Source organism: Magnolia sinica, chromosome 5, assembly GCF_029962835.1.
Source record: "Magnolia sinica isolate HGM2019 chromosome 5, MsV1, whole genome shotgun sequence".
Lineage (NCBI taxonomy): Eukaryota > Viridiplantae > Streptophyta > Magnoliopsida > Magnoliales > Magnoliaceae > Magnolia > Magnolia sinica.
The window spans coordinates 81,775,686-81,788,114 of NC_080577.1; the positions used below are offsets into that span (position 1 = coordinate 81,775,686).

A 12,429-nucleotide genomic window follows, 5' to 3' on the forward strand; every position below is an offset into this window, starting at 1 on the left:
CTGAACCATGAAATGGCACTTCTCCCAATTAAGTACCAAGTTCTTTTCTTCACATCTTTTCAGCACACATTTAAGACTTTCCAAGCACTTCTTGAAAGATGGACCGTAAACAGAGAAATCGTCCATGAAGACCTCTAGATATTGCCCCACCATATCAGAAAAGATACTAAGCATCGCTGAAAGGTGGCCGGGGCATTACATAGTCCGAATGGCATCCTTCGATAGGCAAAGGTGCCGTAGGGACATGTAAATGTGGTCTTTTCCTGGTCTTCGGGGGCTATCTCTATCTGGTTGTAGCTCGAATACCCGTCAAGGAAACTGTAATAGGAATGACCAGCTAACCTTTCCAAAATTTAATCAATGAAGGGCAAAGGAAAGTAATCCTTCCTTGTGATGGTATTCAACTTTCTGTAGTCAATACACATTCTCCAACCAGAAGTAACTTTAGTTGGCACAAGTTCATTATCAGCATTGGCTACAATGGTGATTCCGGACTACTTAGGAACCACTTGAGTTGGACCCACCCACTGATTATCGAATACAGGGTATATGATACCCACATCCAACAACTTAAGTATCTCAGCCTTAAACACTTCCTTCATGTTGGGATTTAGTCTACGTTGTGGTTGCCGAGCGATTTTTGCATTATCCTCAAGATATATGTGGTGAGTACAAATCGAGGGATCGATTCCTTTGAGGTCCGCTATCGTCCATCCGGGCTCCTTTATGCTCAATGAGAGTAGATATAAGCATACTCTCTTGTTCTTTCTCCGGGGGCAGAGATCACCACCGGTATGTCTCATCTTGACCCAAATATGCATATTTCAAATCGGAGGGCAAAGGTTTTAGGTGTGGCTTGAGGTTGACGGTAGAGGCACTACATCGGTTTGTGGTAATTCTTCAAATTGTGGCCTCCATCGGTTAACTTCAAGTACCGGTGCAGTATCAAGCAAGGCGCACGTCTCCCTAATCATGTCATCATCAAAATCATGGGAGTGGGCCGGGCACATCTCTAGATGGTCAGAGGATAAGGTTGGAGGTGTCGTATCTTCCACGAAAGAGTCAATCATGTTAATGTCGTGGAAATCGTCATCATCCTCTGAGTTGCTGCCGTTATTGAAAAAATGTTTGACTCCAATGTCAAATTTCCAAAAGACATAGTCATGATACCATTCCTGCAATTGATAATTGTATTTGGCGTGGCAAGGAATGGGCGACCAAGAATGACGGGAATCTGAGTGCTCATGTTATTGATGGGTTCGGTGTCCAGGATGATAAAATCTACGGGGTAGTAAAATCTATCAACTTGGACCAACACATCCTCAATTATCCCTCTTGGTACACGAACAGCGCAGGAAGTTGTAGTGTGGTTAGGGTGGGTTTTAATTCACCCAAACCTAACTGTTTGTATACCGAGTAGGGAATCAGATTGACGCCCGCTCCTAAGTCAAGAAGTGCGTGATCAATTCGATGGTTCCCGATTACACATGATATGGTTGGGCTACCGGGATCCTTAAATTTCTGCGGTCATGCTTGATGGCACTCACTTTCTCCGAAGATTTTCTTTTGAATAATTTTCCGTCTTTTGGTCGTGCATAAGTCTTTCGAATTTGGCATATGAAGGTATCTTTAACGACATCAAGTAGAGGAATGTTGACTTTCACTGTTTAACACCTCTAGAATATCGAGAGTTAGAGAGAGGTTTTGGTGAAACCAACCTTGGGGGAATGGAGCAACCGGCTTCTCTAGAAGTTCCGGTTCCACTTTTTGTGGGGCATCACCGGATCCATCATTATTGTCCTCTTTTTGGTTCTTGAGGCTTTTGGGCCTAACCGGAAGAGTTTTATCAATGATCTTCCCACTCCTAAGAGTGGTGATGGATTTAGAATGCCCCATCTGATTTGCGGTTTAGGATTGGGGAGAGGTTGTGCAGGAAGCATCCCCTTTTCTATAACCGTCATACGAGAATCTATCTTTGGCATAAAATCTGTAATTCCCCGCATTGCCTGAGCTAGCTCTTGTATGGGATTTTGAACCGGTTCCTCTTGAGGTTTCACTTGATTTGGATTTTGATTGAAGAAACCTGGAGGAGTCGCCGTTTGTCCATTCCTCCAACTAAAGTTTGGATGATTTTTCCAGACAGGATTGTATGTGTTGGAGTTGGGTCCAGGAAAAGGTCTTTGATAGTTATTTACGGCATTGGCTTGTTCATTCAACACTCCTCGAAAGGCGGTATTGTAGGACAGTTTTCAGTTGTGTGAATGGCAATCACAGATGCCGAAAACAATTTCATTGACCTTATCCTTCTTTCCTTCAATGGCCTCAACTATTCTTATGAGCGTAGTCACTTAACACTTGAGATAATCCTCTTCTTTCAAGATATATAATCAACATTTCTACTTAAATTGAGACCGCCTAGACGTGGAGTTCGACTTTGGGTAACCCAAGATTGTGTTTTTTCAGCCAAACTGTCGAGGTAGTCCCATACCTCGTCGATATCTCTATTAATGAACTCTCCATTACACATTGTCTCGACCATTTGGCGCATGGAAGATGTCAGCCATCATAGAAAAAATTTGTAATGCGCCACGTTTCAAATCCGTGTTGTGGGCATGAATTGACCAAATCTTTGAACCTTTCCCAACATTGGAAGAATGTTTCATCTTCCTTTTGGGCAAAGTTCATGATTGCTTTTCTGAGGGTAATCGTTTTATGATGTGGGAAGAATTTTTTTATGAATTCCCTCTGCATGTCGTTCCATGTGCCAATGGATCTAGGACGCAGTGAATGTAACCACGTCTTAGCTTTCTCTTTTAAGGAAAAAGGAAAGAGTTTCAGCCTAATTGTATCCTCAGATACATTAGGAAAACATAATGTAGCTATAATCTCATCGAACTCTTTCAAATGTAAATATGGACTCTCTGATTCAAGTCCATGGAATTTGGGAAGGAGTTGGATAACTCCTGGCTTGATGTCCATTTGTCCTGTGTTTTCAGGAAAAATCATGCATGAGGGCGTACTCACTCCCGTCGGTTGTAGATAATCTCGTAAAGTACGAGGCGGGGGTGCCTGTTGCACCTCATTTTCATCCTGGGTATCCTCCACCCTGGGTGGAAGTAGAGGAGGTTGGTCTTTAGCCATAACTTCAGTTAACTCAGGGGATTTCGAGCGGTGTCTAGTCCTGCGATGGATAGTCAACCCCTCAACCAATCCTCCTTCAGTCAAGAGACGTCGAGTGTTGTCACGGGCCCACTTGGGCATGAAACACTCGCAGCCCTCAATCAAATTCAAAGTCTAATCCTAAGAAAGGAAAAGGAAATCTAAAAAGAAAAAGAGAGAGAGAGTTGGAAAGAAATTACCAAATTGATGCCCCTAAGTTAAGGACCTGCAAAATAAAACAAAAGGAAGTTAGATTCTAAAAAGGAGAAAAACAATCTTTTAAAAGAAAGATAACAGTAAACTGATTTCTAAAAGAAAGTAGAAATTTCTAAATTAATTTAAGAAAGTCCTAAACTAAAAAGTAAATTACTACAAGAGATTTGAAAAATAGAACGTAGGGAAGGAGTGTACCGAATTAGAGATTTCTATCTTAAAGGCCTACAAAATAGGAAGGTTAGTTTCTAAACAGAAAATTCTAAAAATAAATTAAGAAACAAAATTTGATTCTAAAAGTGTTAGAATTAGAAAGTTACTAAGATGAAACAAAAATAGAAAGTTAATTTCTAAGAAGGGAAAGAAATAACCTAAATTCTAAAAAATAAACTATTTCCTAGAATTAGAATAATTCTAAAATTTACACCCTAATTCTAAAAACAGAAAAAGTAGAGAGATTAGGAAGGAATTACCAATTGAGAAACTTATGTCCAGATCCTACAAAATAGGAAACAAGTTAGTTTTGAACTCAAATAGAAATAAATAAATAAATAAATAAAACTAAGGTCAGTAAAATCCTAATCTTAAACTAATCCTAAAACCAATTAATTTCAGAAAATCGTAACCGTCAGTCCCCGGCAACGGCGCCAAAAACTTGTTCACTCCCCAAGTCGAATCCACAGGGACTGATACCTGTACGTTTTCTGAAACCAAGTAGAACTAGAACTAGGCTAAGATGTGATCTAAACGAAATAGAATTTAAGAAATAACTGTGGAATAATTATCTAAAACTTTAAGGAATTCAGAGGATGGAAACTAGGGATTCAGAGGATCCACTTGTAGAGATCAGGGAGATCGTATGCCAGGATCACAAATTATGAAAATTTACTGAACTGCCATTGATATAGGTTTCAAGAGATGAAAGGTGTATGAATTAGAATGGATTCCATCACCAAACCATGCCCAGGAGACAAAGCAAACAACAGAATTAATCTAATTATCAATCAATCAACATGCCATGAAGGTCAGGAAGGGGTCATCCTACCATGCCCATGGGACAATGATGAACAACAGGGCTTCCTGACTTCATAAATATAAAACTGGAAAAAGAAATACTCAAGGCCATTGCAGATCCATTGTAATTTCAGTCACAACAGATCATTAAAGACACGAAACATTCCTTTAATTAACTAAAAGCAACATCAGTTCAGTTTAAACCAAAAGAAGGCATAAGTAAAGACTCCCATCACTTTACAAGCTTCACCTCTTAGCCCTAGCTAAGAGGTTTAGCCTAGCGTGATCATGCTAGAATCAGAGGAGATAAACATCAAAAGAAAGAAATAAATAAAAGGAAAAGGAAAAGGAAACAAAGACCGGATGTCTCTTGCTCTTGCAATCGTCAGTCACATCCCTGCCACGAATTTCTTCTTCCTCCCTCTTATTTTCCTCCCCACGTTTAAGCCTTCAAAATCGAGCCCCTCATGCTCACATCCAAAACTGTCAGCCGACGTGCCAGCAGCCAGACTACCTGCACTTTAAACCTCAAGACAACAAAAACCAGAAAAAAAAACTCTTCCCAGCCGTGCAGCAAAAAATGCACTGCCCTCCTCCTTTCTTTGAATGCTGCCTCCGTATCTCTCCCTCACGTTCTTCTCGGATGCACCCTCTACAAAAACTCTCCGCCCCCCCTCTCCGAATCCTCTTCTCCCCTAATATAGAGCAGGAGGTTGTGCGGAAGGCCGGAGTCCGCGGACGACTTGGCTGCGGAGACGTCGCACAGCAGCCAGTTCGGAGTCTTCCCCTATTCTTCTTCTTTGCTTTCCTTCCAAAAGGACAACGTCCTCTGGGAGCTTTCGAGCAGACCTTCATGATGGACGGTTCAGATCGTCCGTCCGATCAGCCCCACGAGCGCACAATCTGCTGTAAAAACCGGACGGCGTCCGTTCGCGAAACAGAGCCTGCGTATCATCACGCTGTGACGATGGTGAGGTCCACAATTAGCTTATCAAGGAAATCCACACCGTCCACTGGTTTCCCTTCGGAATTTCAGTCGGGAATTGCTGTTTTTGGGTCCAAATCGGTGTGGTCCATGGATGCTCTCATTCAGCCGTCAGTCGTCCGTTTTAACGCTCAAAAACCGATATCCGGTGTCTTTTGACATTCATCCACCTAGGCCATGGTAACATGGACCCTGGGAATATGATGAAAGGTCCAGATTAATCATTTGGAGAGCAAGTGGGGCCCACTGATGATCGCCCGGCGAATAGCGTCTGACGCTGTTTCCTGTTAAAACCAGGATTCGGTCAGTCCTTCGTTTGACCGGACTCTCCGTCCGGTGTACGTCTCATGCGCATGTGCCCTGTGCACACTCGTCTCATATGTAGTCCACTTATGAAGTTTGCGAGAAATCTGCACCGTTCATCTAGTTCCTCACATGATTTAAGGCGTTGAGACCGCAGATGAGGTGTATCCAAAGATCAGGTGGGCCCCAAATCAGTAAATTGTGGGCTGATCTGTCCGTTGGGCCACTTCCACAGCGATCCAATGGATGAAATTTTACGTGTACGGTTCGTTTATGGTCCTCAGGCCACGTATGGAGTTCTGAACTGATCAGATGGTGGGAACCCTATGATCTTGCATTCTTCACCAATTTCGGGCCTCTTTAACGTGAATGGCCTGATTTTCTCGGATCCCTGGTGTGTAAATTCGATGATCTTAGACCCCTGGGGTCCGTCCCTTGCCTTGGTGTCATCAGAGCGTTAAATCCCAGCTTTAAACACCCTTTCTTAGTCTCAGTTCGTAATTACACCTTGCATCACATACACAGTTAAACCAAGCCGTTAAACAGAGTCATGCTCATAAATACAGGTAATAAATGGGGTCTGATATGCAATATTTGACCCTCAACAGAATCCTATCTCAACGCCCTTATTAAATTCATTTCGACAAGCAACTTCTAATTCAGACATTTCATCAAACACTTAGACTACACATATCAACATACATGTAATAAATTAGTTATAACATATATTATAGTAAATCCTTTCACAAAGGTGGTCACACATACAACAATCATGTAATCTCAATCAATAATCATGGCAAACACAAATCATAATTCCATATTCATTCAAACATTTCAATAAACACCTGGAATGCATTATATTCAACATAGTTCATATATATGTGTAATACATGGAAAACATTGTATCTAAGTACATGTGACAGCAATCAAGTCAGTCATAAATCATTAACTGACATTGAAAGCCTTGAAAATCATAACCTAAACATTTATAGTCCACACCTTTCGTCGGTACGATCATTACGAACTCGATTCGTACACCACGTCTTTGCCTACAGCACAACGGCTACCTAAATCATGAAATAGGTTAGCTATTCCATCGACTTCTCTGTTTAGATTCCTAAAATAGATTAGGGTTAGGATTTCTTACCCAAAAAAGGATTTGGATTCGATGGTGTAGCGACACGGGAGAGATGATTCGGCACGTGGAGTGGTGGGAGTGAATCCCAGCAACAAACCACAGATCTCTCACACTTCTCCTCACTCTTTTCTCCTCTTTTCTCTCTTCTTTCTCTTAGGATTTTAGGAAATTCGTATGGAATGAGAGAGGGGTGGGTTAAGGCCCTTATATAGGCCCAGAAGTGATGTAAATGGCCCCAGGGCCATGGTATACTTAGGGTATAGCCAAAGGATGGCTGTTTCAGGCCAACGGAGCTCATCTGGAGGTCCATACCTCACATACGATCCAGAGAAAGTTCCCTGACAATGGATCTATGCCAGGTTAAGATTTCGGTCTAATCGGATTAGTGGATCGATCGTGGAGGACCCGTTTCAGTTCAACAGCTATCGTCACTCGATCAGGGCCACAAGTACACTAACATATGTAGGGAAATTTTCCTGATACAAGGGTGTAGTTGAGTCAGAATCCGACGGTCTGAAACCTTAAATTTGGCCTACAAGCAAACGGCCCAATTCACTTAAGTTTGAGTTTATTTCTAAAGATATTCGCGTTTCTCACACACTTCACTCTAGGCTCAAGTTGTGCGTTTCTGGATACTATTTGGACTCGATTCCCGTAAAGGTTGTCAAGCCCAATAAGGTGGTCATAACTTTATAATTTCGCAATCATCAGACTTTCGACACGCCGTCCAGGTCTGATATGGGGTTTCAATGTGCTCCTAAGAGCAACTAGGTTTTAAGATTAATCCTAAGTTTCTAGGTAATGTTGGGTTGGCGATTCTATTAGTTTTGGGTCTTGTGGTTCGTATAGATAGTGGTTCAAGATAATTCCCCGATTAATTTAACTTAGTACTTAATTAATTTTTGTCTAATTTCTAAAGAATTCGATCCTTAGTGATTTCTGCCTGAGGTGATACTCGGGTCTTTGTACGAATATTTCCGAGACGTTACAATCTACCCCCCTTAAAGAAAAATTTTATCCTCGAAATTAGTACATTTTCGTACTCCTCGAAAATCTAAGGGTAATTCTTACGGACCTCGGCTTCTGTTTCCCAAGTAGCCTCTTCCTCAGTGTGATGTATCCACATCACCTTCACAAGCAGAATAACTTTACTGCGCAGCACCTGTTCCTTCCTGTCTAGGATATGCATTGGTCGTAGTACATAAGTAGCATCTTCACTCAACTGTACTTGCTCCCATTTGATAATGTGGGATGGATCAGGTATGTATTTCTTCAGCATCATACGTGAAATACATTGTGCACGCCTGCGAGTGGTGTGGGCAAAGCAAGGCGGTATGCTATCACACCCACTTGGTCTAGAATCTGGAATGGACCAATAAATCGTGGCGTGAGTTTCCCCTTCTTGCCAAATCGAAGGATTCCCTTCATGGGAGAAACCTTAAGAAACACATGGTCCCCAACTTTAAACTCTAGCAGTCGCCATCTCGTATTAGCGTAGCTCTTCTGTCTGCTATGTGCTGCAAGAAGTCAACGCCTAATAATGTCGATCTTCTCTGAGGTTGCCTGCACTAACTTTGGGTCAATCAAAATCTTCTTACCAACCTCTGCCCAGCAATGCCCGCTCTACATGGGCGCCCATACAATGCTTCGTAGGGGGCCATGCCAATGCTCGCTTAGAAGCTATTGTTATAAGCGAACTCAGCATAGGGAAGATAGTCATCCCAACTATCTTTAAAATTGAGCACACATGCCCGCAATATATCCTCTAACACCTGATTCACCCGTTTCGTCTGCCCATCCGTCTATGGGTGAAACGCGGTATTAAACTTCAGTTTCACACCCATTGCTTCCTGGATGTGAGTCCAGAAGATAGATGTGAATCGCGTGTCTCGATCTGACATACTCTCCATGGGCACTCTATGCAGACACACTATCTCCTTGATGTACAGCTTGGCTAAATCATCTGCGAAGTTCAAAACTTTAATCGGGAGGAAATGGGCCGATTTTGTCAACCGGTCCACAATCACCCAAATGGAGTCATGTCCCTTCCTCGTCTTCGGTAACCCTAAAATGAAATCCAGAGAGATGAAATCCCATTTCCATTCTGCTATGAGCATGGGCTGAAGTAACCCAGGCGGTCGGCGATGTTCAGCCTTGACCTGTTGGCAGGTGAGACAACGGGATACATAGTCTGCTATGTGGGCCTTCATGTTGTCCCACTAGTACGAGCTCTTCATATCTCGATACATCTTTGTATTACCAGGATGCATCGCCATCTTCGAATTGTGAGCAGCTTTGAGAACTTCCTTCCTCAAGTCATGAATATTCGAGATGCATAGGTGGTCACGATAACGTAAACCCCCATCCGAACCAACTCTCCATTCGGAGTCTTCATCGTCACTAGCTCGCTTCCTCAACTCTACTAACCCTTTATCTTCCCTCTGAGCTACAATGATTCGGTCGTCAATAAGTGGCTGCACATGAATATGTACGATGCTCTCGAACGGCTCCTCTAATGTAAGCCTTTGCTCAAAATCTCACACAAATTCTACCATATTCCATTCCCCTATCATCAGCGGAGTTGCAAATGCCATCGTCTTCTTGTGGCTCAACGCGTCTGCCATAAGGTTGGCCTTGCCAGGATGGTAGGAGACTTCAAACTTGAAGTCTTTCAAGGTTTTCATCCATCGTCGTTGCCTCATATTCAAGTCTCTCTTTGTGAATATGTACCTGAGGCTCTTATAGTCACAAAAGAGCTCAAACTCCTCTCTGTAGAGGTAATGTCTCCAGAGCTTTAATGCAAAGATGACGGCCGCTAACTGTAGGTCATGCGTAGGGTAGTTTTCCTCGTGTTTCCTCAACTATCGTAATGTATAGGCAATCACCCTGTCCTTCTGCATAAAACACAACCCAAACCAACATAAGACGCATTGGTGTATATCGTATATTTGAACCCCTGCTCTGGCAATACTAGTACGGGTGTGGATGTCAACTTGTCCTTCAGTTCCTGAAAGGCTGCTTCTGCCTTCTCATTTCAAGCAAACTTGAGATCTTTCCGAGTTAGCTGAGACAACAGTCTGGCTATCTTAGAGAAGTCCCTAATGAATCGACGGCAGTAACTTGCCAGGCCGAGGAAACTCCTCACTTCAGTAACTGAACCGGGCTGCTCCCAGTCCTGAACTGCGGTCACCGTAGCAAGGTCCACGGCTATTCCTTCCTTGGACACCACATGTCCCACATGTCCCAGGAACTTAACCTCTTCTTTCCAAAAGTCATACTTCTTGTACTAAGCAAACAAATGGTTCTTCCTGAGAGTATCAAAAACTGCTCGCAGGTGCTCCTCGTGATCCTTCCGACTCTTGGAGTATATCAGGATGTCACCATATAGGTTAATCTAGTGGCAATTTCTATTTTCAGGTATAAGTGAACAGGTAGCAGATATAAGTATCTAACACTTTTTTTAAGTTCACCTTGTTGCTTATGTGTTATACCATGTTGTTGCTCACTAGTAGTTTTGATGAAATAAACAAAACATTTGTGCTTAATTTCTTTACTTCAGAATTTGATTGTCTTAATTTTGATATTATATATTCTTTATCTAACTTGTTGATTGTAATCAACCTACATCAATAGACTATTAGATAGTGCTTGATTGAGAAAGTAAGGCATAAGTCCCAGTTCAGTAACTCACGAAAAGAAAAAAAGAAGAAGAGAAGAAGGTTGGAGTCATGGTTTTTCAAAACTTGGCTATGAGGATAGGTGGGGATGCAACTGGATGGGTAGCCCAAATGGGTTTTTAAGGTCCATCCATGTGAGGCCCTGCATTGGGTTTCAAAGGTGAGGCCAAATAAGTCTTTAGAACTTTGATTTGTTCTTTTGTGTCTGGCAAAAAGTTATCTTTATGTAGTCCCAGAAATAGCTGTAATCTACAAATATTTATCATGAAACGCAAAATATTCATGATTATCTATGTAATCCAAACATAAATTCTCCAATGTACAAAAAAAAGTTAACTGGTTTGCATAAAGTAGGGCATGTTTCCTTTTATTGATCATGTCTCAGATTGTTCAGCTGCTGAGCATTTGCATATCTGGTTTGCCCAAATTCAGATCAACTGGCATTTCAAAAGTTAACAAAAACTTCTTCATTGGTTGAACAAATTTTGTCACATTTAGACTCCTTATTTCTTTGCTAGAATGTTTCGGAGTTGTATTTGTAACCTGGAAATGTTTCTCTAATATTTGTTCCAACTGTTCTCCAAATTTCTTTGCACGCACAATTTCTGTTTTCTATGTTTATCCAGCTTTGAGTCACAAGTTATCATCTGAAACTATTCTCACCTTGTTTTAGACTCCTTTTTTTTTTTTCTTTTTTTCTTTTTTCTAACAGTCAGAGAATTCTTGATAATCATTTTGACAAGCTTCCATTGCATGGGCTTGGGAAAGAGCACTCATCAAATTGCTGGAAAGCACTTGGGGATCAACTGATGGCCCATGGTAACATAAAGAAAACTATATAAATATAGTTTTCAGTTTTCCATTTTCAAAGTAAATAATTTTTCTTGATTAGCATTTTGAGTCAATAGTTTTGCACTTAAGTACATTAAATGAGGCCATCTCAGAAGTTTGTGGTGGAATTACCAAATGCAAGTCATTTTTGCTAGTTTATGGTCTCAGACTCTCTTCTGAAATTTTTCATCAGTTCTATTTCAAAATTGAAACTTCCATGCAGGAGCCTACCATGGCAGGTTCTAGAACCTGAGTAAAAAAGAAAAGTTGATATCTTAACTAATTCCTTGAGTTATTTCTTTTATGAGTTTGGAATAACTTCTTGGAGGCATTCAGTATTGACAGGCTAAAATAGGATGAGACTTGCAAGAACAAGGAATTTACAGCTACCTCTGCATTTTCTCGGCATATAATTTATCTGTTTTAGGATTAGTCCCAGTAAGATAGTGACACGTCAATTTTCATGTAATGATCAGCCCACTGACTCATGGTTTAAAATATCATCCAATGCAACTCGGTATTGTCCAAGTCGTATCAGTTTCAAACTGAAACAAAACAAGACATGACACTGATAGGGGACCAGAATGGAACCGAGTCAGATCAATTCAGGCCGAGTCAGGGTGAGTCATACCAGTTTCAGTCCCAGGTGAGTCACAATCCGAAACTTAATATGAAGTGTCCTAGTGGTTTCTGATAAGAGTACAATGCAGCCCATGCATTTAATCTAATACTTCTACGCACTCCCTCTATTGTAATTTTATTTGGCTTTGATGAACAGGCAAATGTGACACATACAAATCACATCATGTGGACAATGGGTGATGATTTTCAGTACCAATATGCTGAATCTTGGTTCAAACAAATGGACAAGTTTATCCATTATGTTCAAGTAAACGCACTAGGACAAAATTCAAACTGCCCTTCAATCTTGGGTGGAAACTTGGAAGTAGTTCTATTCAACTTTAGAATATTGTTGCTTTTCTTCTTCTTCTTCTTCTTCTTCCTTTTTTTTTTTTTTTTTAAAAAAAAAAAAAAAAAAAAAAAAAAAAAAAAAACCTATAAGAGCCAATATATGACCAAAAAGTGTAGGTACTGAATAGTCATACAAC

General features: G+C 41.2%; 1 non-coding gene across 1 annotated transcript; it reads left to right on the top strand.

Moving 5' to 3' along the window:
• Positions 1–2,596: 2,596 nt before the first annotated feature.
• LOC131247712 (small nucleolar RNA R71) lies at positions 2,597–2,703 on the top strand. The gene has a single exon (XR_009171984.1). It is a non-coding gene; the product is annotated as a small nucleolar RNA R71 (small nucleolar RNA).
• Positions 2,704–12,429: the final 9,726 nt, after the last annotated feature.